The sequence below is a fragment of the Marmota marmota genome, unplaced genomic scaffold, assembly GCF_001458135.2.
Source record: "Marmota marmota marmota unplaced genomic scaffold, marMar, whole genome shotgun sequence".
NCBI classification, from domain to species: Eukaryota; Metazoa; Chordata; class Mammalia; order Rodentia; family Sciuridae; genus Marmota; species Marmota marmota.
Window position 1 is genome coordinate 60,412,010 of NW_025999968.1, and position 26,207 is coordinate 60,438,216.

At 52.9% G+C, this 26,207-nt stretch overlaps 1 long non-coding RNA gene across 5 annotated transcripts; it reads right to left on the bottom strand.

Annotated features, from left to right (window-relative positions):
* Positions 1 to 759: 759 nt before the first annotated feature.
* On the bottom strand, positions 760 to 20,355 carry LOC125616971. 5 transcript variants are annotated; one of them, XR_007347808.1, is made up of 6 exons: positions 19,582 to 20,355; positions 18,977 to 19,048; positions 18,047 to 18,194; positions 12,111 to 14,239; positions 11,971 to 12,018; positions 760 to 1,426 (listed from the first exon to the last, which is right to left on the bottom strand). It is a non-coding gene; the product is annotated as an uncharacterized LOC125616971 (long non-coding RNA). The 5 variants fall into 5 exon arrangements; XR_007347805.1 differs by lacking the exon at positions 760 to 1,426 and having other exon boundaries at positions 10,203 to 12,018; positions 12,111 to 13,653; positions 14,092 to 14,239; XR_007347806.1 differs by lacking the exon at positions 760 to 1,426 and adding an exon at positions 10,203 to 10,819 and having other exon boundaries at positions 10,930 to 12,018.
* Positions 20,356 to 26,207: the final 5,852 nt, after the last annotated feature.

Sequence of the window (26,207 nt, forward strand, 5' to 3'; positions counted from 1 at the left end):
CAGACCTGCTTAATTTAAGTTCTCCTGTCTCCTTACCTCAAAAATAGAGGCTTTTGCTCCCTAGTTATCTGATAGGGATCATTAAGCATTTTTTATTTTTTATATATATATTTTTCACTTTTTGTGGGGCTGAGGGCTGAACCCTGGGCCCTGTGCATGTTAGACAAGAGCTCTACCCCCGAGCTACACCCCTCGTCATTAAGGATTTCATTTTTTAAAAAACCTTCAGTCTTCCTAAGGAGAAAGCTCAGGGAAATCTGTCAGCTCAGTCGCTCTCGGCTGTCACCTCTTCCAACAGCTCTCCCCACCCTGTCCCTCCTTGTGAGGCAGGCCCACGTCCCCAGAAGGCGGCCCAGGATCCAGAGAGGGAGACGTCCACTGAGCGTCCTGGGGATAAAACCTTCCTCTGTGCCCCCTCGCCCAGGCTGGCTTTCTCTTTTCTCATCTTTTGTCTCTCTTCTCCTTCCCCTGGATATTTTCTTCTGACCTATCTTCCAGTTCATGAATTCTCTCTCCAGATGTTTTCAGTGTGCTGTAAAAAAATGCCCCCTGCATTTTTAATTTGTTATTATATTTTTTGGTTTAGAATCATTTTTTCCAAAGCTGCTGTCATTTTCCACTATTTCCAGCTTTCCACTGAAAATTTTTAAATCTTTATTTATTTTTATGTGGTGCTAAGGATCGAACCCCGTACCTCACAGGTATGAGGCAAGTGCTCTACTGCTGAGCCACAACCCCAGCCCTCCACTGAAATTTTAAAATGCTCTTTTATATCCTTGAATGCCATAAGCATCGCTGTTGTAGAGACTGTGTCTGATAATTCTTTCATTTGTAGCCTCGTGTGTCCCTATTGCCTGTTCTTTGCTAGTTCTAATTTGCGATGTTGTGTCTCCTTGTACTTCTGGTTATCGTTGATGGAATGACAAGACTGTATTTGGAAGACTGCTTAGGAATCATTTGAGGCTGGAAGGAGGTTGCAATGGTTTTCTTTTATTTCAGCCAGGTGCCAGGAGGTACTAACAACCTGGGGTCACCTGCATACAACGTCAGTGGTAGATATCTTTAGGGCCACGGTCCACATGAGGATAAGTTCTCTCCCTCCTTCCTCTGAGGGCATGGCCCACTGTGTTCCCCACCCAAAGTTCAGGCATTATGAAGGTCCTGACCTTGGCAGCCACTAGACCTCTGCTCTTGACCTCCTGCCTATGAGGAGGACAAAAGTGCTGCTCAGCTCCTTGGCCTCCATCAGCAGATGCCCCAGGACCGAGGCAGCTGCAGGCTGGCCGTGCTTCTCTGGAGTCTCACCTCCTCCTAACCTCCGTCTTAGGCTCAGGACTTGTCAGGGCTCCGACTCCTTTAAACACATTCCTCTGCGCGACTTCAGCAGCTTGGCACTTGTTATCACGGGATCCTGGGTCCGGCTTACCTGTGAGAAGCAGGATCACTTAGAGCCCTGGAGAACGAAGACTCGGTGTCACCGGCTCTTCTTTTCATCAGTCTGGTCCTCCAAGTCTTTGCCAAGCCAAGCTCCCTACTTCAAAGATGTGTATCTCAAGTTACAATCCACAGCCATTGGCTTTAAGAGACCCCAGGACCAAAGCGCTAATTCCACCTCACACGGCAACTCGCCCAGCTCTTCCTCCCGGCTATGGGGAGGACGAATTCACACCTTGCAAAGTCGCAGAGGGTCAAGCTGTGCGATGGGCCCTGGGCTGGGCTGCAGGGAACCAGCCCGCTGTCAGGCTCTGCCTGTTACCACCTGTCCTCTTGTGCCCCAGGGTCTAAAAATCATGGATTCTGCAGCCTTGAGGATAAAACGTGGGATGGGAAATGAGGCCCAGGGAGGACCCAGGGGACCCCAGGCCCACGTCCCCAGAAGGCAGCCCAGGATCCAGAGAGGGAGATGTCCACTGAGCGTCCTGGGTATAAAACCTAGCAGTTCCTCTGTCATTCCTCAGGTATCCAGAGGACCTCGGTTCACCAGGTCAGGGTGATTTCCATCCCCTGGCCTCAGATCTTGGTGTCCCCAAGCCCCAAGGAAGTAGGCCTTGGTCTGGGAACCCAGACCCTCCCCCCAGGCTGGAGCCTCTGAAGGCAGGTGCTGAAGGGTGGAGGGGGTCAGCGAGGCCTGGGCAGTTCCTCCAAGGAGGACCACAACTGGGGCGGGAACTGGGGCCCAGACAGGGGTGGGGACAGGCCCCTGTGACCAGAAGCTGCTCACCCTGGGGAAGGTGCCAGGCGGGCAAGGCAGATGGAGGGGTCCTGGTCCCTCTGGGAGATGCTGCGAGGCCACCTGCAGAGCCTTCCCCACCCTGCCCCTGGCCCACGGGGAGGCAGGTTGAGCAGGCTGATTTGACTGACCAAGGCTGCCCTAGTCCTGCAGGCCAGGTGCCTTGCAGCTCTCACCACTGGCCTGGGCAACCTGCTTGAGTCCCCAGGTGTCCCTCAGGACCCCTGCCCTCCACCTCACCACAGAGGGACAGAAGACCCAGGCCCCTCAGGGCTGCACTCTCCTGGCCAGGGGTGGGGTTGAGGTAGGTGGTGGGCGCACAGGCACCTGGGAAGGCTGGTCGGCCCACCCCGGGGTGGGGGAGCTGCTCTCTGCAGGGGTGAGGGGAACCAGAGGCTGGGTAGGCCCATCCCAGAAGCCCCGAGTCCAGGAGGCCCCCGAGGCCCCCATTTCCCTTTTGCTGGGTCTCCACCCCACAGAGCTAGTGCAACCCAGGCTCTGGGAACCGCACGCTGGGGTGGGGGATTTCAACTCCAGCACGTAGCCATCTCCTTTGGGTAAGGGGCTGTACTTCCCACCAGGGACCCAGTCTTGAGGTGGCAGCAACCCTGGGGTTAGCGGGGGACACACTCCTGAGCCAGTACACAGGCGACGGGCACTGAGCCTGGGATTCTGCCCACCCGCAGGTCCTGGTGGGAGTCGAGGCCCTGGCCCCTGCTGGAGCTGGGCTCTGCACTGGGCAGCCGGGGCTGAGACCACGGAGTTCCCTGCCCGTGCTCAGGAGCTCTGGGCCAGGCCCACCGTCACCAGCACAGAGAGGGCATCCTCCATCTTTGGCTTATGTGGCTTTGAACCCATCAACTGCCTGAGATCCAGGCCCGGTAAGGGACGCTGGGTCCAGAATGCGCAGCCACAGGGACACGGTCGTCCCACTGACGGGGCATGGGCAGACAGGAGTCGGTCCTTGTGAAGCCCACCCCAGGGGCCAGCAGTGTGGGGCCTGTGGGTGGCCCAGGGAGGGGCTGAGGGTTCCTGCGGGAGGCACCCTCATCCCCGGAACCTCCTGACCAGAGACGCCGCCTGTGACATCCGCAGCTCCCCAAGGTCAAAGCTCTCCTCACATTCCCTGCAAGAGGAGTTTGGCTGTAAGTCCATCTTTGGTAAGACTCGGGAAAGTCCTCCTCATACCAGACCTCCTGCCTTTAGACACTCACTTCATCCCGGGTGAGACTCTGGTTTCCTCAATTACCTGCCAGGGCGACAATACCTACGCCCCCACACATCCTAACTAACAGAAGCCCGGTTATGTCCAGTCAGGTAACACGCCCAGTAAAAATAAATCTATCAGACTCCTTTGAAGCCAGGGGCAGCCTCATAACGCTTCTGACAAATAAAACTTAGCCAGAGATCTGCTGTAGCCTCTGGGGAAGCTTCTACTTCCCTGAAACACGCCCCAACTTCTTTATCTCATTCTTTCTTCCTCCTTGAACCACAGAAGGAATGTCTGGGGCTGCAACAGCCATTTTGTGATCACAAAGCAATGATCCAGGGGAAGGAGGTGAACATGAGGTTTGGTGAAGATGGAAGCTAAAAAGATCCAGGGTCCCCGGCGGCATTATTGGTACTTCCCCAACCCTGTGAGGTCTACAGGCTTCATTGTGTGAGACAGACATTATTAAGCCTGGGTCCGCAGGGTTTGTCAAATTTGCAGGTGAATGATCACAGATCTCAGGGAGGCTCTAAGATCTGGGGGGCTTTGGGAGGTGATCAGAATAGACCCAGGTGCTCTAGGAGCCTTGTGGTCTGTCCCTGGTGGTGCTGCTGATAAGTACAGATGAGGTGACCAGTGACAAGCCTCCAGACAAGTGCAGTGCAGGGTGACATGCACCCCAGGGCCTGATCTCCTGCAGTCTGAATGGGGCCATCTCGGAGTTGTGGGTGACACAGAGGCACTGTCTCTGCTTCTCTGGGCCTGTTTGGTTTGCTTCTTTGTTTTCACTAAGTTCTCTTGATGATCTAACCTTCTCCCCTCCCAGCTCAGGGGACAGGACTGCGGCAGAAGGAGGAGGTAGTGAGAGGGTAGCTCATGGGGACCTTCCGACTCTAGCCAGGATTGTGAGGTCGCTCATGAAATAGCACCCTCTACAGAGGAGGACTTTGTTTATCTCGCTGCTTCACAAGAATGTGCTCAGGTATATCTGGCATTCACCCTGAGCCCGAATATTTACATGCAGGCAAGTGGGGCCTGCCTGGGTCTGCTGGCTGGGTCAGGTGCCACCTCGCTCGGGGAAGAATGCCGTCCTTCTGGGGCACTGAGGAGGAGAGGGCTACCGAGGACACACCCACGAGGCCCTTGACCCTGCTCCTGCGCCTCCGTCTCTGGACCTGGCTCTGCAAACACTCGGTCTGCGTGGCTGCATGCCGGGCATGTCTGGGCAGCTCGCACTGTCGCACCCAGAGCTCCGACCAACGGGAGTGTGCAGCGCCCCCTGCAGGCTGCCCGGGACACGGCCTCCCAGTGGCTGAGCCAGGGCATGTGGGCGCCCCGCCTTTACCCCTTTGCCTGTAGCTCACCCGCGTGCCCAAGCCCAGCAGAGGGGAGTCCTGGCCTCCCTCTTCCTTTCCAACTTAGCCCCATTGCTGGTACCAGTGCAGCAGACCCTGGGGCGAGCCAAACCTCAGGGCTGAGCCTGCCAGCAAGCCTGGCTGGGGTCACCGAGGTGCTCCAACCGCCCCCAAGGGACTCGCTGTTAGCTTTGACGGAGAGGCTAAGCTTTGCTCTTGGAACCAAGGTCTGCTGGAGCTGAAGCCTGTAGGCATCTTGATTAGCATGGGGCTGTCCCGCCACTCAGGCCACCAGCTCTGCTCACCAAGGCACGACGCAACACACACTGTGCAAGCACACCTCACACACACAACACACACATACACACACACACAAAGAAAAAAAAAAACCTGATCATTAATATTTGATGAACTAAAAGAAGATCTAAGGAATGAATAAAGAGAGAAAATACAGAAGATGAAAGATCATTTTAATAAATAAATTGGCATATTAAAAAGAAACCAGTCAGAACTCCTGGAAATGAAAGACACAATTAATCCAATTAGAAATTCATTTGAAAGCATCACCAACAATTTAGATTGCATAGAAAATAGAACTTTAGGCCTTAAAGACAGATATATAAACTTGAATACTCAGTAAGTGATAAAATAAATAAATAAAATTAAAAAACCGTGATCAGAATATACAAGACCTCTGGGACAGCATTCAGAGAACAAACTTGAGAGTCACTTGGACAGAAGAGAACAGGAGATACAGGCTAAAGACATTAAGAAACTCTTCAGTGAGACAATAGCAGAAAAATTTCCTCGCCTTAGAAATGAGATGGACCATCACATACAGGATGCATATAGAATAGCAAATAGACAAGATCAAAAAGAATCACTCCAAGATACCTCATAATAAAAACGCCTAATATAGAAAATAAATAAGTGTTAAAAGCTGCAAAAGAAAAATATCAGGTCACTTTTAGAGTCAAGCCAATAAGGCTCCATTCTGACTTCTTAACTCAGACCCTGAAATCAAGGAGATATTCCAAGCTCCAAAAGAAAACATTTATCAGCCAAGATTGCTCTATCCAGCAAAGCTCTCTTTCAAAATCAGTGGAGAAACAAGAATGTTCCATATCAGGATAAACTAAAAAAATTCATGAGCACGAAATCAGCATAGCATACAATATTCGAAGATATGCTGCATACAGAACCGCCCCCCCAAATCCCAAAGCCCCCAGAAAGATGAAGATCATTAGGACAGCAACCAAATAAATGAAGACCAAAACAGAAGTAAGTACAACCAATGAACTGAAATGGCGGGAAACAACAAACATCTCTACACAACAACACTGACTGTAAATGGTCTCAATTCCTCCATTAAAAGACATAGATTAGCAGAATGGATTAAAAGCAAGATATCCAATTATACGCTTTTGCAAGAGACTCATAGGCAAAGATACTCCCACAGGCTGAAAGTAAAAGGATGGGGGTAAAAAATTGTGAAAATGGAGTCCAAAAACAAGCAGGAGTAGCTACTATTATTTCTGACAAAGCAGATTTCAAGCAAAAGCTCATCAGAAGAGACAAGAAGGCCACTACATAGTGGGAAAGGGAACAATCCTACAAGAAGATATGATAGTAAATATATACGCCCCCAAATGTCAGGGTACCTAACTACATAAAATAATACTTCTTGACATTAAATCCCAGTTAACTCCAATACAACAATGCAGAGTGGTTTCAACACACTCTTATCACCAATAAACATGCCATTCAAACATAAATTAATAAAGATATTCTGACCTAAATAATACTATAAGTCAAATGGATCTAAGACATACTTACAGAATATTACACCCCAAAGCTGCTGAATTTACTTCCTTCTCAGCAGCTTATACAACATTTTCCAAAATAAGGTTGGTTCAATAAATGCAAATCAACTAATGTAATTCACCATATAAATAGAGTTAAGGACAAGAATCATATGATCATCTCAATAGATGCAGAAAAGACCTTTGATAAAATCCAACACCCGTCCATGTTAAAAACATTGGAGAGGGGCTGGGGATGTGGCTCAAGCGGTAGCGCGCTCACCTGGCATGCGTGCGGCCCGGGTTCGATCCTCAGCACCACATACAGGGATGTTGTGTCCACTGAAAACTAAAAAATAAATATTAAAAATTCTCTCTCTCCCTCTCTCTCTCTCTCTCTCAAAAAAAAAAAACATTGGAGAAACTAGGGATAAAAGAAATTGATCTCAAACATTATAAATATATGACAAACCTAAAGCCAACATTATACTTAATGAAGACGACATTTTCTCTAAAATCAGGAATAAGACAAGGATATATACTCTCATCAGTCCTGTGCAATATAGTTCTTGAACCCATATCCACAGCAAGAGAAGGAAATGAAAGGGATAAACATAGGAAAAGAAGTTAAATTATTTGTTTGCTTATGACATGATTCTATGTCTAGAAGACCCCAAAAATTCTACCAGAAGTCTTCTAGAGCTGATAAACAAGGTCAGGAAAATAGCAGGATACAACATCCACATACATAAATCAACAGATTTCCTATACTCCAATAGTGGTTCTGCTGAGAAAGAAATCAGGAAAACCATCCTGTTTAAAATAACCTCAAAAACCAAAATATAACAAAACACTTGAGAATTGATTTAACCAAGGAGGTGAAAGATCTCTATGATTAAAATTATAGGACACTGAAGAAGAAAATTGAAGAAGACCTTGGAAGGTGGAAAGAGCCCTCATGTTCTTAAAGAGGCAAAATCAATATTGTCAGAACGGTCATACTATCAGAAGTGTCATACAGATTCAATACAATCCCCATCAAAATCCTAATACATTCTTCCCAAAACTGGGGGAAAAAACCCAGATCTAAAATTAATTTGGAAGATAAATGACCCAGAAAAGCCAAAACCATCCTGAGCAATAAGAGCAACACAGGAGGCATCACAGTACCTGATGTAAAATTATACTACAGTGCCATAGTGACAAAAACTGCGTGATATGGCATCAAAATAGACGTGAAGACCAATGAAATAGAATAGAAGACACAGAGACAAACCCACAAACTTAAGGCCATCTGATACTTGACAAAGGTGCCAAAAATATTTGGCAGAGAAAAGCTAGCCTTTTCAACAAATGGTGCTGGGAAAACTGGATATCCGTATGCAGAAGAATGAACTAGACTCTAACTCTCACCTGCAAAAAAGTCAAGTCAAAGTGTATTAAAGACCTAGGAACTAGACCAGAAACTTCCCAACTACCAGAAAAAAAAAAACACAGAGTCAACCTCAGACAGATGCAGGCACTGACTTCCTCAGGAGGGCCACGAAAGTTCAAGAAATAAAACCAAGAATCAATAAGTGGGATGTCATCAAGTTGAAAAGCTTCTGCACAACAAAGGAAATGATCAAGGGCATGAAGAGAGCCTATGGGACGGGAGAAAGCCTTTGCCAGCTGATTCCCCAACTGGGGATTGATACCCACGATATGTGAGGAACGCAGAGAGCTTAACACCAGAAGACAAAGACCAAAACAGGTGACCCCATCAATAAGTGGACAAAAGAACTTAACAGAAAGAAAAAAAGACAACAGATACATATATAAAAAAAGCTCAACATCGTTAGCAATCAGGAAAATGTAAATTGAATTATACTAAGATTTCATGTAACTCTAGTCAGAATGGCATTTTAAAAAGTACAAATAATAATAAGTGCTGATGAGAATGTGGGGGAAAAGGTACACTCATACCTTGTTTTGGGAACTGTAAATCAACACAAACATGCTGGAAAATATTACAGGGATTCCTCAAAAACTAGGAATGGGAAACACCATATGACCCAGCTATCCCATTCCTTGGTATTTATCCAAAATAACTAACATCATCATACTATAGAGATAGAGCCACTTCCATGTTTATAGCAGCACAATTTACAACAGTGAAGTTATAGAACCAGCCCAGGTGTCCCTCAATAGATGAATGGATCAAGAAAATATTATACACACACACACACACACACACACACACACACACACACACAATGGAGTTTTACTCATTCATAAAAAGAATGAAATTATTGCATTTGCTGGTGAATGAACAGACCTGGAGAACATCATGCTAAGTGAAATAAGCCAGACTCAGAACAATCAAGGTGGGGGTGGGGGGGAGTCAGACATCTCAAAGATACAGTGAAGGAGAAGAAGGAAATCAAGAGGGAGAGGAGGGTAGGAAGAGGAGGAAATGTGACGAATTTAACCCAATCACATTAGGAACATATGTAAACCTAGCACAGTGAATTCCAGCTGTGTGTACAGGTGTGAAACAGCAAGCAAAATTAAATAAGTGAACGGGTGAAAGGCAGATGGGTAAAGTAGAGGAGGGAGGAGGGGAGCAAAAGGTGGGGGGCACCCGGGACTGGAGTGGGGTAAACCACATTCCATGCATGGATGGCTTTGTCAAAATGAACCCAACTATTATGTAGAAAATGCTTTAATTTTTTAAAAAAGATACTGAAATACTGTTTCCACCTGTTTAGCTGGGTTGACATAAAGCAAGAAGCCTGGTGACATGCTAGCTGGAAAACCTGTACAGGGCAGGCATTCCCCCGCCACTTGTGGGAAGGATCACATGCTCACCCAGCACCCAGAGAGACAGCAAGTAACAGAACAAGCTCTGGATGCACCCCAAAGCCGTCCTGGCAAAATCACCAGGTGATACCTACCCATGACGTCCACTCAGCACAGCTTCATTCGTCTCGTTCACGGGCAGAGCTGCCCATCAACCAATGAACTGGCTGATAAGGCCACGAGGAAGGCGAGGAAGGTCCCCATGTCCCACCAGAGCTGTCTTCAGGACACACCGTCAAGTGGAGAATGCAGAGCACAGACCAGTGGGTGGATTGTAAGAAAGAGGAACAACAAACACAGATACACACACACACACACGCACGCACGCACGCACACACACACACACACACATACTTTGGGTTATGTGTGTCTTTTTCAAAGCATGGAAGGATAAAGCAGAACTTACTAGGTCTATGGCCCACGAGGAGCAGGGACACAGGTGAGGGGCCTGGGCTGGGCACACTCTGTGAATGGGTGGTGAAGGGAGTTACTGCACACAGACCCCCTGGGGCTAGACACCTGTGCTGCAGGCCAGGCCCTGGTGTGCTGGGGCCGGCTCCAGCTGCCTCGTGCCAGGGGCAAGTTGATTGTTCAGTATCCAGGTGCTTGTCAAGAAGTTGGTGGTTGATGCTGGAGTTCAGGGGCTTCCCTCCAGGACTCCCCCAGACTCCCTGCCACACAAGGGTCCAGACTTTTCCCTGGGTGACTGACCACTCCCCTGCCTCATCCAGAGGTCTTTCTCCCTCCCTCCCTCCCTCCCTTCTTTTTTCTTGACAGATTTCTGATAGTGTACAAGTGATATGCTAGCAAATTAGATTTAGTACAAAGTACAATTTTTTTGTTCATCTTATAAAAGATCTTGACTTTCTTTCCATGGCCACACACAGCTCCACCTCGCTCCTGGCATTTCTAAGCAATCTCAGGGAAAGACAAGGCTGTGCACAAACTTCCAGAAACTATTAAGGTTTCAGAAGTAGCAATGGAAACTATTCAGCAATAAAATCCACATACCTCTACATTCAACAGTGTGAGTGACGCTGACAAATGAAATGGTGGGCACCGGAGGTTTGATAAAATAGTCCCATTGGCTGACCATTTACATAAGATTTGCAATCGATAAAATTGGCCTAGAATACTATTATAGAGATGCACAAAAGTAATCCCATTCCTCTGTTAATGGTATCCTCCACAATCTGCAGTGTTCCTGGCTCCTTGCTGTAAATGTAGGAAGGACGCTACAACCAGAACAGGGCAGGAGCCACGTCTGTCAGGCCACCTGCAGCACTCCCCGCATAGCCACACACCTGGGGATGTCAAAGACGGACAGCACAGGGCTCAGTTGAAACTGACACCTCGAATCCTGAAACACCCTCAGGAGGCCCTGTCAAAATGAGAGTCGAGGGGCAGGAGCTAAATGCTTGGCTACCTCCAGCTCAGAGTGGGTCCAGGGCTCCACGGACCCGTGGTCATGACCTGGGTCTCTGAACGTACATTGGCATGGACATCCCTGGAGCCAGGCGCTGGGACCCCTTGGCCTCGTGGTGAACACACTGGGAAGCACAGGCCCAGCATCTCCTGTAAAGTGTTCTTGCCCCAGGATTGACCCTGCTCATGAACCTTCATTTCAGCCGATCTGCAGATCTCCTCTCATGTCACAGAAACTAGAGACAGTGAGGGGATATTTTACACAACACGAAAGACAGATACAGAGGGCAGGCAGCTCCCCAGGACAAATAACTCCATTTCTTCAATAGATAAATAGAAATGGAGGACAGATTTGCCACATATTGAAAGGGACTTAAGACACATCAGCCACATGCTTCGTGATGCTCACTTGGACCCTGATTTAAATAAATCAGTAATTTAACCATCACTTTTATAGAAGCAGAATCAGTTGAGTGGGTATTGTTCACACATGAACTCCACCTCATTCCTTTAGATGCCTGTGTAGTATTTCATTTTACAGATACTCTGAAGTAATACCATTCTTCTCTGAATGATTCTCCTATGTCTCCTTTTGTTGCTGTTATGAACAATGTGATCATGAACACCCTTGTTTGTGTATCTTAGAGCAAACAGTTCTGTTGGCCGGTTCCTAGGAGAAGGAGAGAGGGGCACTGGAGATTGACTGGCCCAGGGCCGCATGACCAGTAAATAGCAGAGCTGGCTGTCCAGCCCTTTCCTGTGTCCTGGAAGGCTGGCAGCAGTTTCTGTCTCCTGCCCCACATCCTGCCCTGGGGGTCTTAGGGGGTGCAACACACTGACCTCAGATGCCTCAGGACTGCTGGGCAGCACCCGCCTCACTACCTTCACCGCCAACAGTTGACAACTGCAGTCACCAGTCACCGAGCCCAGGCATCGCAGCCCTTCCTAGGGTGGAGTGCTATTTCTCAAGCTGAGATCCTGTAATCGAGGGAGCCCACTCTCCCTTGGCATATGAATTGTCCCCTATAGTAATGAGTTGACAGCTGAATGACAAGCCAGAGGACATGGCAGAATTTCTCTCTGGGGACTGTACTTGGTAATACATACCCGGCCACACCCAGGACGTCACTGTTGGGTCCACTGAATTAGAAGACTCTGGAGAAGAGAGGACAATGATGCCACTTGAGTGGGTGGCCCCGAGAGAGGCTCCCTTGTCCCGCCTCCTTCCCAGGGGTAATGGGACAGACCTGAAACAGAAGGCTGCTTTTTGGTATCTCCCCTAACCTGTTCTGTCCATCTCAGTGAAGGAGCTGTCGCCTAGCAACTGGAGTTGGGTCATGACGTCCTTGGAATATTCTGTTCCCACCTGGTGACACCAAATGCTGGTTGATTATTAGCACAAAGACAGGGAGGTGGCAACCACTTTAGAGGAAAACAAGCCACATGGGACAGAGGGGCTTCGAGGGTGGCTTTGGGAAGGGGGTTTTTCTGTCCTCAGAAAGAAACTCCTTCCTCAACCCACAGGATTCCTTGGTATTAAGAAAACGCTTTGAAATACGAGCCCTGCCACTTAATTTCCAGTCTGTGAAACTGCAGTGCAAACTGTGTACGGGCCCGCCTCCCTGCATGTTTGGAGTCTGTAGACTTTGCAAGTGTTTTAAGCAACTGCCAAAAAGTGTCACATAAGTAACTATGATGTAGCACTAATGGCCTCTCTGTGTCCTTCTCTTTAGAATGTGTTAATAATTCACGCTTAACTAAGAGCCACTGTTGACACAGCAGCAGAAGGACTTTTCAAAGAGCCATTTCTGCACCAGGTAAATAATCCTAGATAAGCTTCTGCTCCCCCTGAGAGCCGGTGTCTTGGAGCCGGGAGGGCGTGCTCTCGGGGAACTGAGCTGGATCCTCCTCTCCCACAGCCAACTCGGGAAATACGAGCAAAACACTTGTCACACAAAACAGATTTGGGGTGCTATTTGAGAGCTTGTGGTTCTGGAAAAGAGAGCGCTGTCTTGCCCAGCCCTACAGGACAAAGGGCCAGGGTCCATCAGCCCTGCAGGTTGAGACCCCGTAAACAGCGAGGGAAAGACGTCGCCACGTCCCACTCCTAGAGGGTGTGGTGGGGTGCACGGCAGACCTGGGTGCCTTTGGTGAAATCATGGCCATGTTCTAGGTATAACTTCACCGGATGCTTCTTTCACATATAAGCCTTGTTAGTGACAGACCTGTCAGCAAAATGAATGGCGACAGTGGCAGTGACAGGGGAGAGAAAGCAGTGTCTTTGCTCACTCATCACAGGGCCACGGCTGCTCTTCCATAACAGATGACAGCTGACAAGAGAAGGGCATATTTATTTAACCAGAGTTCTACATGACCAGGAGGCTAGGAAATGAAGACCCAAAGACCCAAGAGAAACCGCATTTTATGCTTAGGGGTTTTGTGGCTCTTGTTTTTCCTTGGTGCTGGGGATTGAACCCAGGGGTGCTCAACCACTGAGCCACATCCCAGCCCTTTTTATTTTGTATTTTGAGACAGGGTCTCACTAAGTTGCTGAGGTCGGCCTTGAACTTGCAGTCCTCCTGCTTCAGCCTCCAGAGTTGCTGGGATTACAGGCACGTGCTTCTGCTCCTGGTTCGTGTTGGGGTTGATGACAAATACCATTCAGAGGCACCCCTGGACAAGGAGGGGATGACCTGTAGGGCTAGGCAGGGAGCTGGACAAGGCTGTGTGTTCAGACTCCCTGCTTCTGTGCTCTTCTGGGTACACAGCAGGAATCGGCCACCTGCAGGTCTGTGGGAGAAGGTCAGAGAGTGGCCTTCTGTCACAGTTTTGATCCCAAAGCCTGAGTCCCTTTTCTCTCTTGGAATTAGGAAACAAGACCCAGCATGGACTGAGCAGCAAAGCAGGCTTCCATCCTTGGCCAAGGGTAGAAATGGGAAAGAAACTCTAAAATTGGCTGCCCACCCCTTGGGGGGAGGTTATGGACACAGGACAAAGTAAGTGGGGGAGGAACTGTCGCGTCTTCTGTTTCCTGAAGTCAGAGGTGTCTGGTCTCCCTGGCAGGGGCTCAGACCCAGCGCTTCCAGCCAGCCACCCTGCAGAGGGATTCCTGACCTTCAGGCAGTGTCCTCAAAGCAAGGCAGATTAGGGCCCAGTAGAGCTGAGCCAGGCCTCCGGGCAGGGCAAGAGCAGGCCGGGAGACCCCTCCTGCTTCTGCTGTTCTCTCACCTGACTTCAGTTTAAAACAGGAGGTGCCGAGGTGCTGCATGTGGGTATCATGTTCTGATCCCCAGCACAATTCTCCGATGTCCTTGACATCATTTGAATGAGGCCGTGCCATTTAAGATGATCTCCTGTACTGCGGGGACAAGCAACTCTGAGGAAGAAGGAATTCAAGGAATTTGGAGTTGAGATTCCAACCATGATGGTATGAAATCTCCCCAACACCGCAAAGCCCCAGGCAGAAAAGGTCCTGCCCTTGGCATCGCACCACAGCCCACGTCTGTTCCCCCAAAGGTGGTTCTGATCCTCTCCCAGACAGTCTGAGACATTTGGAAGGTGTGGACTTTGACCTTCCAGGTCCAAGGTAGAAGGAGGGGGTCTGTGAGAGAACTGCACAGACCAGGTGGCTGGAGACCACAGAGTGCATTTAGCATCCCAGCCAGGGCATGAGTGGCCTGCTGTGCCGCACACGCCCCTGTGATGTGCTGCTCGCCACAGGCCCAAAGCAGGGGCCACCAGCCATGGACGGACACCGCTAAAACCGTGATCCAGAATGAAGCTTTCCTGTGCATTGTAGCTGACCTGCTCCTAGATAACCCACCCAGATCCAGGAAGCCTTCATGCTGTAATAACGTGGACCACAGCAGGTGGGCCAGACAGAAAATCTGCAGAGTTCATGCTATCAGGGATACTCCATTGATAACTAACCCACTCCCAGGATAACTAACCTACTTTCTCAATAACTAAGCCAATTCCAAGATAACTAACCCATGCCCAGGATAACTAACCCACTCCTATGATAACTAACCCTTCCCATGATAACTAACTTACTCCCTCAATAACTAGCTCAGTCCCATGATAGCTAACCTACTCCCACATAACTAACACATCCTCAAGTAACTAATCCACTCCTATAACTTACTCCCCAAATAACTAACCTTCTACCAAGATAACTAAACCACGTCCAGGATAACTAACCTACTCCCATGATAACTAACCTACTCCATCAATAACTAACCCACTCTCACAACCAGTAATGTACTCCCACAATAACTAATCCACTCCCATAACCTAACCTACTCCCTCAATAACTAACTCATGCCCATGATAACTAACCTACTCCCATGATAACTAACCTACTCCTATGATAACTAACCTACTCCCATGATAACTAATCCACTCCTAGGATCACGAACATCCTTCCATCATTATTAACCCACTTCCAAACAACCAACCCGCTTCCGTGACAACACTCCTTGGTAATGGCATTAAGCGCCTCTTGAAAGGACCCCTCTCCACGCTGTCCAATGCCAGCCAAGGCTCAGTGGGCAGTGGGGGAAGTCACAGCACAGCCGGAGGGTCTCTGCGGGTCCCAGAGGAGCACAGAGTTGCTGGCACTTTGTCACACTGCTGGCCTCCAGAGGTGGGAGAGGACACATCTCTGTGATTGCAGCCACTGTGTGACATGGGTCTGCAGTGCCCCAGAGCCCTTGTGCTGAGGGCTCGGTCCCCAACTTGACACTGTTGGGAGGTGGCGGGACCTTTAAGGGGTCCTCAGGGGACAGGCCCTGGGGACATGCCCTTGATGTTGGGACCCCGGCCTCTCTCTTTTCACATCCCAGCCAAGACACGAGTGGCATGGCTGTGCCACACCCACGCTCCATGGTGTGCTGCTCGCCACAGGCCCACGGCAGGGCCACCAGCCATGGACGCACACCTCCAAAACCGTGAGCCAGAATGAAGCTGTCCTCTCACCAGCTGGTCCTCTCGCCACCTGTTCCAGTGAGGAAGGCTGAAGAGCCAGGCCACCATCTGTGGTGGTCGGTCACAGCAGCCACAGGGACCCACGACTCCCAGGGGCTGCTCTGAGCCAGCGTATCCCAGCACCCCACCCCCACAGGGTCCACACAGTGCAGCCAGGGCAGGTCCCCTGGGCTGAGCGCCGTGCCACGTGCCTGGCTTTCTGAACCCAAACCTGCCTCTCTGCCTGCTTCGTCCACCAGGGCGAGGGCAGCAGAGTGCTGGCCGCCCCGGACCTGCCTGCGCTCGGAGCAGCAGCCCCGGCGCCTGGAACCAGCCGAAGACGCCCCATGGGAAGCACCGCAGCTCTCCCACCCACAGCCGCTGGCAGGTGTCACTGTGCCTTCTCCTTGTCCCTGTGCACTATCTGTCCTGTTCCTGTGGTTCCCGGGGCCTGTGTGCAGAGGCGCCCAAGGAGGGGCAGAAGCTCACGGGGAAGCCTCTGACTGGCCTGGCCGGGCCCCGGGGGTGTCACTGCAGCAGCTTCATCACTGACGTGTCGTCACTTGTCATCTCAGGTTGGGGGTCATTTTGCTAAGACTGAGCCCTGGCTGTGTGGCCACAGGGTGGCTGCTCCCCAAGGTGTACACGTGGGGTGAGCAGCCGGAGACGTGTGTCTGCCTGCACACCACATCAGGGACTCTCACCTTGTCCCCTGCCATTCCCCTAAGGAAAAAGTCCTCGTCCAGGTGGCTAGGTCACAGTCCCTCCCTTCCATCCTGACTCTGGCCCAGGCCACCGCCCCCAGGATGCCTGTGAGAGCAAAGCCCTCTGGATCCGGGTGGGGGCGAGGAGGGCAGCTCAGGCTTCCCCCGCGCTGACCGAGGCAGGAGGGTCCCTCCATCTCCACGTCTGCGTCATCAGCAGTACCAGCAAGACAGGCATTCTGGGGCTGGGGTGACCCACCTGCAGAGCTGACCCGGCCTGTGACATGGCCAGCACTTGGTGAGTCAAGCTGCTGCTGCTCGTGGCCAGCCGCTCCCTGGGTGCAGAGGGCCGAGTGGACACAGCCCACCCGAGGGCCTCCCACAGCCACCGTCTGGCCTTCACATCCTGTGTGGGTCCCTCTGCGACAGAGGCTGGACCCCCTGACTTGTTCCCAAGGACAGCAACACAGCAGAGCCAAGAGAGGCCTCTGCCCACTGGGACAGGCCTGCAGGCCCGACTGCCACCTTGCAGACTCTCCTGGGGCTTCTCAGCCTGCACACACTGATGAAGGCAGGCAGGCGTGGCCAGGAGCAGAGGGGCCCTGAGGAAGAAGGCACAGCGAGCTGGACGGCCCTGACCTACGGGAGCTGTGGGACCTAAGCCTGTGGAGCCACTCCGAGCGGGTTGATTTGTCATGCTCCACAGCTCAGGGCACAGCCTGCCCCTCGGTGCCAGCCAAGCAGGCGCCAGCCCACAGCACGCGTCTCGACGCAGCCTCCTTGGCTTGACACCCTCCCGCCACATGCAGGCTCTTAGGCGAACCCGGAGCTGGCCCTTCTCTCCAGGAGCACATCCCCAGGACCCTGAGTCACACCCAGTGTCCGACCTGTGACCTGGCAGACACAGACGGGGGTGGGGGTGGGGCTCAGCTGGGTGCAATGGCAGGCTGGACCCTTGTTCCTGAGACACGTCAGGCCAGGCAGCTCACAAGCAGCTCCAAGCCCCCGCTCCCCAGGGCCCACTCCAGCTGCAGCCAGGGTCCCTCTGAATGACCAGTGGCAGCTCTGCAGTGGTCAGTTACTCTGAACCTCACCCTACTGAGTGAGATGCACAGCCACAGCAAGGTCACTGTCCTCCCACCCCCGCCCAGTGGGAGAATGTCTAGAATGAGCACAGGCCCCTCCTGGCTTCTCCCTGCCCCGTCCACCCGAAGACAGCTGCCGTGGTACGTGTTCAAACCAGCTCCGGGGACAGGGGACGGGACCTCAGGCCAGGGGGCACAGGACTGGTGTCTGGGCCAGCGGGTGTTAGGCCAGGCAAGCCCTCCAGGGACCCCGTGGAGTCACCGCGTACTTGAAAACAAATGTCCTGGTCGATCCCAGTGCCGCCCCTGCCTACTCACGTAGGCATCTTGGCAAAGTCCCTGCAGCTCCCGGCAGGACTCTTGCAGATACACAGAGAGCACAGCTACCCAGGGGCCCTCCACGCAGCTTCCCGCAGGAGCAAGCCCTACCTGAAGCAGAGAACGTCCAGATCTCATCCCGGGCACCTTGGCCTGCGTTGCCTCCTAGACCATCAAAGTACCTTCCACGACTTCTGCTTCATCCCTAAAGGCTTGGAACCTTGTCAGTATGTCACCTAGACTCTCCACGTCTCCATGTCTGCCTCAAAAGAGAAAGAACACAACACTTCAGCCCGCAGGATAGGTGCTTGTAAGAGGTCCAATTTGAAAACTGTGTTGGCTTTCCATAGGCAGCCCCAGATGCTGCCCCAGGCTCTCCAATAGGATAGTCCCAGCTCTGTCACCACTGGCTGTGTGATCTCAGGAAGCTCACTCAACCTCTCTGTCTCCTCTCCTCCCACAGGAACTGGAGATAACCCTGACATCTGTTCAGGGCACTGCACTGGCCAGGTGCAGTGCTAGACAGGTGTGCTGGGTCCTCTGTTTCTCGCCCCTCCATCACCCCTCTTCTATGCCTACTGCATCCTTCGTCTCCCTCACCTGGTCCCAGACTCACGCGTTTCTCTGCTGCCTTTATTTTACCTTTTCTGACCTTCTTCTCTCCGTATTCTCTCTCCCTCTTTTTCATTCTATTTCTGATCCCAATGACCCCAGGGTTGGTGACGGACAGGGAAAGGTTTCATGTGGCTGTGATGTCTGGGCCAGGAGTGCACCTGCACAGAGGGGGCAGCAAGGCGGGGCTCCTGGGGGCCGCAGAGGTGCACAGGGCGGGGACAGACCCTCCACCAAGCTGGGAGGCATCAGGGCTGCTAAGTGCTGCCCACGCTCCTGCTGCAGAACGCAGTGGGGCACTGCTGAAGGGGCACTTCAGCCACTCGGAACCATGACATCCTGCACCATGCCCGCCAGCCAAGGGCACAAGCTGGGGCACTCACAGTGTGCAGGGGACCTGAGCACCAGCTCTCCCCTAGAGCTGCTCACCTGGACAGAGCCTGCAAACACTGCCACCAAGACCATGGAGTGGCAGGAGGGGGCCGTCACCACTGTGCTGTCCTGTGAAAACATAGGATCCCTGTCTTGGGCTTCACATGACATGTGCCACCCTCCAGAAGACACACAAGGGTCAGGTGTGGTGGCACACCCCTGTAATCCCAGTGACTCGGGAGGGTGAGCCCAGAGGATCGCAGGTTGGAGGCCACTCCGTGAGTCCTCAGCACCTTTAACAAAATTCAACAGAATAAAGGGGCTGGGACGTGGCTCAGTGTCTCCAGTACCAATAAAGAAGAAAAGCAGACCTGCCGGCTGTCAGGAGGTCTTTCCCCAGCCCAGGGCACAGGTATCGATTTTATCCCAGGGACCTGGGGGCAGTTGGTAGAGGGACTGGCCAGCCCCAAGGGGATACTGTGTGGAGGGGAGTGGTGGTGACGCCTGAGAGCCAGGTGAGAACAGAGAGAGAGGACGCATGGTCCCTGGATGCTGGCCCTCCAAGCCCTCCCCGTTGCTCCCCCAAATGCAATCCGTGCCCCCCCCCCGAATGGCAGCCCAGGCTGGGGTTTGCCTGAGTGGACTCCCCGCCCGTGGCCCACCTGGCTCTTCACTCCAGGACTCCCTGCCCAGGGGCTCCAGTGTCCTCCGGAGTCCTCCCTCCGTCTCTCCCTCCTTGGTCCTGACTTCTGAGGGGGAACCTCTAGACCCCTTAGACCAGAGCAGGAGTGGCCACACGACTTGGCAGTCCCAACATGACGGGGACGCGTGGGTCCCAGGTCCAAAAAGTAATGACTTTCTGGATGGTGACAGCTATGTGCCAGCGTGGCAGGGACACTGCGCCACTGCCCGAGTCCTGGCCTGTGGGGCCCGCCCTGGGGCTCCTCCCTGCACAGACGAAGCTGAGGCGGGGGCTGGGGACCTGGGGTGCCCCTGAATGCATAGGACAAGCTGTGCCTGTTAGTTCCAGAGACGCTGCCCCACCCTGGGGCGGAGGCCAGGAGCAGGCGGACTGGAAGGGATCCCAGGGGTAACCCTACTCACCTCAGGAACCCGGAGGCCAAGGAGAGGAACAGGCGTAGCCGTCCTTCCTGAGCCCGCCTTGTGTGGCCACCTAGCCGCAGCCCAGGCCGAGTGCCTGGGAGCCCATCTTACAAGGGGACACCAGCAAAAACCCTGCCTAAGGCTGACTCCAGGGTGTGTCCCCCCCTTGTCCCCCAGGCCTGGGGACCGCCAGGAACTCCAGCCCCTTCTCCTGACACCCAGCTCAGCCCCTCCCCAGCATGGTTGCCTCCCTAGCCCCCGGCAGCTGCCCTCCCCAGTTTGAGATCAAGTGCTTCAGTGCCCCAGAGGGCAGTGGGCTGGGACAGAGCTGGGGGCTGGGACTGTGGGGGGGACTCTGGGCTAAAGCCACCACGTAGTGGGTTGGGCCAACCCCAAGCAGAGACCCCGACCCACCCACCCACACATCCGCAGAACCTGGGAGGGCTGCTCTTGCCAGAGATCCGGACTGAGCCTGCTGACGTCACGGAGCCTCCGGGCTTGGAAGGCTGGCAGGGGTTAAAAGATCCTCACCTGAAGGCTGCCTGGGCTGTGCCTGCCCAGGAGACAGGCACAGCTGCAGGTGTTGTTCTCAGGATGCTTTGAGGACAGATTTCCTGCTGTCTCAGGTTGAGGAAGTTGGAGGCTGCACATTCCTGAGGTTTCTCAGTGCTCCTGGAGCAGCCAGCTAGGCTCCCACCACCAAACTGACCCTGGGAAACTCTTGTTTTTGCAAATGGCTCCAGACATGGGGTGGGGAAGAGGTGGGGCCTGAATTGTGCTCATCTCACCTTGTGCAGGGGAAGGCTGTGCCCCCCAAAGATACGTGCGAGTCCGTCCAGCCATGCCTGTGGAGGTGACCTGGTTGGGAAGCAGGGTCTTTCCAGGTGGAGTCAAGGCCAGACTGGAGAAGGTGGTCCCCGAGCCCAGTGGCTGAGGGAGAAGAGATACATGGAGGAGACGGAGTGACAGCAACCAGGGCCTAAGGACACTGAGGACCAAGATGGCAGCTGGAGGAGGGCAGGGAGGTACTGGTCCCAGACCCTTGGAGAGTGTGGTGCTCTGGGACTTCCAGCCTCCTCAGCCATGAGAAACCACCGTAGCTGCAGCCTGGTGTCCACCCAGGGCCCTCTTAGTTACAGCAGCCTGGGAACCTGCACCTGTCCCAGCATTGTTTTCCAGGATGATTTGCAGATGCTGCTCCCACCCTGGTGCTACCCTGAGCCCCAGTGACAGGGGTATGGGGATGACTGCCCCTTGCAGAGAGTGTCCAATCATAGACCATGGCCTTCTGCAGCCTGCAGGTGGCACAGACAATCCTGTCTTTAGAGTGGCATAAGTGTCATGAATTCCTGAATGGGGACAGCATAACAGTGAGCATGGCAATCCGACCAAGGACCTTGAACTTGAGCAAAGGTGAAGAGCAAATGAGACCTGGACATAGAAAGGCCTACTGAGAATGGACGATTCACCCATCCATCCACCTATCCTTCCATCCATCCACCTATCCACCCATCCATCCACCCATCCATCCATCCATCCACCCATCCATCCATCCATATACCCATCCATCCATCCAACCATCCATCCACCCATCCACCCATCCATCCAGTCATCCACCCATCCATCCACACATCCATCCACCCATCCACCCATCCATCCACCCATCCACCCATCCATTCACCCATCCATTCATCCATCCACCCACCCATCCACCCATCCACCCATCCATCCATCCATCCACCCATCCACCCATCCATCCATCCATCCATCCACCCATCCATCCACCCATCCATCCATTTATCCTGGACACGCCATGGGTCCTCATGGAACTGGAGACAAGTCACAAAACTCAAGCCCTCATGAAGCCCTGCCAGCAGCACTGTCCCTCCAAACCCTCAGAAGGAACCAGCCCTGCCCCACCCTGACCCAGGCTTCACCTCCAGAGCCAGGCTGATTGCTGTCCTTTGAGCGGCTCAGTCTGAGGCTCTTTGTGACGGCAGTCCTGAGATAGTGACACAAACGTGCACACAAAGTATTTCCTGCCTATGGAATAAACATGGAAAATGCAAAAACCACAAAAAGGGAAATGGCGCGTCTGCCTGTCAGAGAGGGTAGATTTGGGGTATATTTCCTTCCATTTTTTGTCCCTGGGTGTAGATTCCAAACCCAGTTCACATCACGTACTTGTCCTTGAAAACACGGTTACTATTTTCCCATGTAATAAAATGCCCCTTTACATGGGTCTGTGATATGCCATCGAGGGAGCTGCAGCGGGGCCCAGGCAGCCAGGGCAGGATGGCGACTGAGGAGGTCGGGGCAGGGCCGGACCGAGGAGCGTGGAGAGGGTCTTCTGATGAGGCCCCCTTCCTGCTTGATGAAAGAGCTCGTGGACTCGTGGGGACCTGACGAGCAGACACTTCTGCACTCGTGCTCCCTAGCAGGGGACCCAACAAAAAAACTAAAACAGTCACGGGGACACGGGGGACACCAACCTATAATAGTGAGGAGCGCGTGGCCAGGGAGGAGACAAGGACGGGAGGAAACTCCAGAGACCATAAAAGGAACAGGCCCAACTCCCCAGCAGACTCCCAGCTCTGGGGCCTTCTCTCCCGAGAAGTCTCCCTCGGCCTCTCTGTCGCTTTTCAATAAACCTGCGTCTCGCTGCTGCGTCTGTGTCCTTCAGTTTGTTGCTGAGCTGAGACAAGGAACTCAGCACCCCTAGAACCCAGCACCCCAGATGGTAACACCATTAAATAGATGGTTACAGTCTAACTCAGATTGTTTCCAATTGTTGGCGGTTGTGAGGAACTCCAAAGTGAGCATGCTCGTGCCTAAGTCATTTCTGAGCATTTCCTTGGGACATTTCTGGGGTAAAGCCAGGCTTGACCTAGCCACCAGATCAGACCTGCTCCCAATATCCTTTCCCTCCCCATTTTGTAAAGACCACAGTTTGGCGGGGGGTAGGAGGGGCTACCCATGCCACAGGGATGGCCGTGATTGTTGTAAGCCAGCCAGGTGCGTCCCTCCTCCTACCCCAGGGACCATTCAGAGTCACTCTGCCCTAAAGTTGTCTGTGTGCAGAACTCCCCTGACCACAGAGACGGGTTCAAAAACAGGTGTGCAACCTACTTCCTGCCGGAGAGACAAGGGAGGGGGAGGCTCCTTGCTTCTCTGAGAGGCACTCTGAGAGCTGGCATTTCCTTCTCCTGGATGGTGCAATATGTAGATGTAGGACTTGGAGTTCCTGCAACCGTTTTATCCCTGGAGGGAAGGCTTCCTTGGGCAGAGCAGAGACAGAAGGTAACCTGGTCCTCAATAGCCCTGTTTAATACGTGGATCAAACCAACCCATTTCCAGATTTCTAGGAACGAGAACAGAGCAATCCTCATATTAAAGCCCGGTTGAGTGAATATCTGTATCATACAGAACTAGTGAGGTCTGACCTCTGGGGTCTGCCATGGACAAGAAGCAGAGCTGGAGAGAGCACACTGGCCCTTCCTGTCCACAAGGCGCGGCCTTCTGCTTTGTCAGTACTCAGGCCTCAGTAACTAGCAAAGAGAAGAGCCTGGGACAGACCCGACATGGGCCTGGGCTCACCAGACATGGCAGCAGACCTGGCCACCACACACATCCACGGGGCTCCTTCCAACCAGCCGTGGTGGGCTGTGGAGGGACAGGGAGACAGGTGAGGCTGAAGAGCAGCTGTGGCAAGGACCTTCGCCCTTCCAGAGCACCAGAAAACCGCCCGAGTGAGACCACATAAGACCCTTTGTGCCCACAGCAAAGTCTAGAATCCGGGGAGCCTTCCCTCTCCTGTCTGGCCTCTTCCCAAACACGGGGACTCACCATGGTGTGGGTTGAAGTGTGCCCCATGCACGTCCCCCCAGGGCCTCGGAATTGACCTTCCTGGGGAACAGGTCTGTGCAGAGGTACTGGCTTTAAGGACCTCCAGAGGAGGTCGACCTGAATTAGCCAATGGGCCCTCATTCCAAAGCCTGGTGCTGTTTCAAGAAGAGACACAGAGAGGCAGCAGGTGAGGTGGAGATGAGACTGGGTGATGCGTCCGCAAGCCAAGGAGCACCAAGCATTGCCACTGCCTCCAGAAGCCCAAGGTCATGGCTGGTTTCCCCAGAGCCTGGGAAGGCGGGACCCTGCGGAAATCCTGACCTTAGATTGTGACTTGCAGGACGAGAAGAGTCCATTCCTGTGTTTGAAGCCACCAAGTGAGTGGCGATTTGCTCTGGCACCCCTGAGAACCCCGGCACCCTGGGGCATTGGCATCAGGCGGCACAGCCTCAGAGGGATGGCGTCTCAGAGAGCTCTAGTCCAAATCCCTGTCTCGTGTCCACATCACTAACGTCCCTGGTCCTAACAGGGCAGGCCACCTCCCAGCGCTGCACAGCAGCCTGTGCAGGGAGACCTGAGTGAGCAGGTCACCAGGTCCCAGGTGCCCTGGAGTGAAAAAGCCGCAAAGCCAAGTTTCCGGGCGGAGCTCCTGTCCACAGGCTCTTCTTCAGTAAAACACAGGGTGTCCAAGAAGAGTGTGAAACACCCTGGGCAGTACAAGCAGCCCCCCTGTTCAAGCTGTAGAAGCCATCTGGTGTCGATCATCTCCAGAAAGGCACATGGGCATTTCTAGGACCCTAGTCCCTGGAATGCTGGTCCTCACTAGCCTATTGGAAATGAAGGGAGCACAGAGTGTCTGCAGGTCTGAGCTGAAGTCACTTGTTTCTTCCTTTGACACAAAGGCAGCCTGATGCACTGGTGTAGGGTTTGGCTCGGGAGCCGGAGGCAACAGGTTTCGTGGCCTTTTCTAGAACTCTTTTCTCTACCCAGTTGGTTATTCCTTGGCTAGTGGCCATCGTCCTGGGGGAGGAGAGAGCCTGTGGCCCAGCCAGGCAGAGATTGGCTGTGCCATCAGCTGCAGGGCCACGAGCCCTACTGGCTGTGGCCAGGTAGCACGGGGGCTGTGGCCCACGGGATCAAGATGCACAGGGGTGCAAAATGCACAGTGGACTTAAAGCCCTAGTGCAAAACCAGGAAGTAAAATGTCTCGCTAGTAGGCTTTTTTTTTTTTTTAAGTTACAGTTGAAATGGTATTTTGAATAGGTCCTGTTAAACAAATTACGTTATTGAATTTAATTTTGCCTGTTTCTTTTCTTTCTTCAAAGGTGTCTACCACAGAGTGTCGCATTAGACTGCATCTCCCACTGTGACCTTTGTTTTGTTTTGTCAGAGCAACAGCTGGGCTGGGGTCTCCTAACATGTTGGTGTCCAGGTAGGAGGAACCCACACCGGCTCCCTCCCCAGGCTTGGACGGCTGCAGGGCTAGGCACCCAGAGACTTCTCTCAGGGGCTTGTGTTTGGGCACACAGTCTAGAACAGGGCTTTGCAAGCAGAGGTGAACAGGTCTCAGGGTATGATGGTCAGTGGAGGACGGACAAGGTCCCCGGCTTTCTTCGCTCTCCTCCCAAATGTAGCAGGTAACATAGACATGGCATGCCCCAGAGGCAACACGCAAGCCAGAGACCTAATGTGAGGAGAGTTGCATGGCGGTGACAACAATGGCCCACCAAATCTTGGGGTTCACTGCCTTGGAGGAAGCAATGCCTGAGCTGCCCTTGGTGGACAGAGGCCACGGGGACATCTGTGAGCCCTTGACGGGCCAGGGCTGGGTCCTGGCTTCTTGGGCCCCCTCTGGCCTCCCCAGCAAGGAGGTGCTGATGGCCGTGGTTACCATGCAGGTGTCTTTGGTGGTGAAGGTTAGGTTCACAGCCCTCTCTGGGGCTTAGAAGGCAGAGTGACAGCAGAGCAGAAACGGGGAGATGAGCCTCTCCAGCCAGCAGGGGGCACTGTGGCCCGTGTCTCCTCCCAGTGAGAAAGGATGGGCCGCATGTCCTCTGTAAGCATAGGGCCTGACCAGGGCCCTAACCCTGTACTGAGAAGGTTCCAGAAGTGCATGGGGAGTTTCATTGTCACTTTTTTTTTTTGAGGTGGAGAGGGGTCATGAGGACTGAAGAGGACCAGCCGGTGTGGGTTCCTCCTACCTGGACACCCAGCCTGCTCTCTAGAGGGTGACCCCCTGCATCAGGATGAGGGGAGCCGGGGTGATGTGATAGGTGGAGGAGAGCTGCTGGACAGCAGGCTGCCCATTCCCTGTGCTGGGCTCATAGGGAAGAAGAGG